Source organism: Sapajus apella, unplaced genomic scaffold (assembly GCF_009761245.1).
Source record: "Sapajus apella isolate SASKATOON/1434 unplaced genomic scaffold, GSC_monkey_1.0 scaffold109, whole genome shotgun sequence".
Classification (NCBI taxonomy): domain Eukaryota; kingdom Metazoa; phylum Chordata; class Mammalia; order Primates; family Cebidae; genus Sapajus; species Sapajus apella.
This window is the reverse complement of record NW_022437049.1, coordinates 4241217-4244409: the sequence shown is the minus strand read 5'-3', so window position 1 is coordinate 4244409 and position 3193 is coordinate 4241217. Positions and strand designations below refer to the sequence as shown.

At 47.5% G+C, this 3193-nt stretch overlaps 1 pseudogene; it reads right to left on the bottom strand.

The window, feature by feature from the left end:
- Positions 1–265: 265 nt before the first annotated feature.
- On the bottom strand, positions 266–2098 carry LOC116537365 (annotated as a pseudogene).
- Between the last annotated feature and the right edge of the window lie 1095 nt (positions 2099–3193).

Genomic DNA, 3193 nt, shown 5'->3' with positions numbered 1-3193 from the left:
TCTTCAAGCCCATGCATGCAGGTGTCTACCACAGGCAAACAATTCTCTCCCCATTTAGTAGTAATATTTTCTTCCTATTAGCAAAAAGAGGTAGCCAGCCCCTGTAGACTGAAGGCACTCAAACCACAAGATGGGGATTTCCTCTTAATATTTTTTATTTGGATGTTTGAACTCTTGAAACAACACTCTTGTTCAGGACCTGCTGTGCCCAAGGGACTGATAAGGGGAAAAGCTCTATTTATTCTTTGTGATTTAACGCACAGATGAAAACCTTAACGCACAATAACAGAAGTTGGTCGTTAATAAATCATATCCTAGTCTTTCAGTGCTTCCATAAGCAGACGAAATCTTCAGTTTTCTAGCTCTTGTAGTTTTAACACTGCAACATCAATGATGCCTATGTTCAGAATCAGTTACAAAGACTTGATTCTTTTTCTCTTAGTTCATCTATTTTTCACTGTCTCTTGGTCCCAAGTGTATCTGAATGATTACCTTACGGCATTCTCTGCTATTGCTCATTGGGGTGCTCTCGATTGTCCCCATGTTTTGTGGGCTGGTTGGGAGAGGGTGCTTGGGATGGATGTGCCACTATCAGGAGGTTGTGAGTCACTGGGATGCCCCCAGGGATGATCCCTTCCATGGCTGCAGGAAGTCATCCTGCAGCCATGCCCACAATGCCTGGCAGATGTCTGTATGTGGCACCATTGAGCTCAGGATGAATTGCTTGCTGGTCTATTATTGACCAAGGTGCTGATGTGACAAAGAATTCCTTGTTCACACAGTTTCTTAAGCTTTCTGGGATGCGACCTGTGATGGCTTGGCGGATCTTGGTGACAATGGCTCCCTCATCTCCAGCGACGCCTGCTCGCTGTACCAGGCAGTGTGAGGAGTGCAGATGAGATTCAGCTCACCTTTCAACGGACCCTGAGCAAAGCTGAAGGGCTCCGACTCGTGAACATCGAGGGCTGTCCCTCGTATCCTGCCCTCCTTGAGGGCCTGGGCTAAGGCTTTCTCATCCACCAGGCCACCACGGGCTGCGTTCACAAGGAATGCTCCCTCCCTCACCTGTTTTATGGTAAAGTTGTTGATGAGGAGGTGGTTATGTTCGTTGATATTTAGCGCAAGGAGACGCAGTCGCTCTAATACAGCAAATCCTGCAGCATGCAGACCCTCTGCACGCCCAAGGACCGCTCGATCCCACCCTGCAAGTAGGGGTCATAAAATATGACGCTGAATCCAAAGGCCTTGGCTCGAACTGCAACCGCCTGCCCCGTGCGACTGAAGCCAATGAGGCCCAGCGTCTTCCCACGGATGCGGGCTGCGCCTGAGGCCACCTCGCGGATCTGCTCCACGCTCTGAACCCACATGCCTTCCCGCAGGGCCTGGTACAGCCACGTGTTCCTCCAGTACAGATTAAGGATGTGGCAGATGGTGGCGTGGGCTGTCTCTTCCACGGCTGCGGACGGGATGTTGCACACAGCAATTCCGAGCTGACCGGCAGCCTTGATGTCCACGTTGTCGTAGCCACTGCCTATCGCATGATCACTCTCAGAACCTTGAACTTTTCCAGGGCCTCCCTGGCGAGGGTGATGGTGTGGTACATCATGAAGCCCACGGCTTCGTTTAGAACCTTCTCATGGATCTCCTGCGTGGACTGTGCTTCACAGAAGGCCACGGAGGCCAGGTCCTTCGGGATGGGCATCTCCACCGTGCACTCGCGGCCGCCCAGCAGCGCCACCAGGGGACTGGCGTGCCAGGGGCCGTTCATGATCTAGGGGCAGATAGCTTCACAAATTTTGTTCAATCGCTGTCTCTTGACTTTGTGCTTATCCACCAGGGCCATTCTTTATGGAATTTTGCAACTCTCAGATCAAAAGGCAAAGCAGTCCCCTACGAACTTAGGGGAACTTGCAGGAGTCTAAGTGCATGACGCCGCTTTGAACCCAATATAGGTCTGTCCACAAGCTCTATAGTCCACGTGATGGGCCGTCTGTCTTTTTAAGGGAATACAGCTTCATTGGTTCAAAACCATTTAAGGTGATGAAACCCTCGTCCTGGACGGTCAGCGTCCACCGCAAAAGGCGCCCACCCTGGAGGGGGCGGCTCTCGCCCTTCCCACCCTACCCGGCGGTGGTGGTGGCGGCGGCAGCTGTGTGGCCCCCGCTCAGCGTAGCATGGCTCTGGGTTCCATCCCCCGCTCCTCGGGCCGCTCCAGAGCCACCTTAAAATGACACACGCCTCGTTATTTGTTACTATTCTATTCAGCTTTTGGATTTCTTCATGATTCAATCTTGGTAGGTTGTATGCATGTGTCTAGGAATTTGTCCACTTCCTCTAGATTTTCCAAGTTATTACCATATAGTTGCTCATAGTAGCTACTAATGATCCTTTTAATTTCTGGGGTATCAGCTTTAATGTCTCCTTTAAAATAAATCTCTAATTCTGTTTTTTTTTTTGGGGGGGCGTCTTCTTTTTTTTTCCTTTGTTAGCCTGGCAAAAGGCTTGTCAATTTTCCTTCTCTTTTCAAAAAACTAACTTTCTATTTCGCTGACCTTTTGTATTGTTTTCTTCATTTCAAATTCATTTATTTCTGCTCTGGTCTTTTATTATTTCTTTTCTTCTGCTAATTTTGGGTTTGGCTTGCTCTTGCATTTCTAGTTCTTTAAGGTGAATCAATAGGTTATTTATGTGAAGTTTTTCTACTTTTTTGAGGTAGAAGCATATTGCTATAAATTTCCCTCTTAGTACTGCTTTTGCTGTACATATAGGTTTTGGTATATTTTGGTATATTGTGTTTCCATTATCACTTGTTTCCTGAAAATTTTTAGTTTCCTTCTTTTTCTTCATTGACCCACTGGTCGTTCAGGAGCCCATCAGTAATAGACTGGATAAAGAAAATGTGGCACATATACACCACGGAATACTATGCAGCCATAAAAAAAGATGAGTTCATGTCCTTTGCAAGGACATGGATGAAGCTGGAAACCATCATTCTCAGCAAACTAACACAAGAACAGAAAACCAGACACCACATGTTCTCACATATAAGTGGGTGTTGAACAATAAGAACACATGGCCATAGGAAGGGGAATATCACACACCGGGGTGCTTTCTCTTCTTGGTACTTGGTACCATTGGCAATATTTTGACCTCTGTCTTCCCTCCAAATCCCAAAGTCCATGAAAGCAGAAGG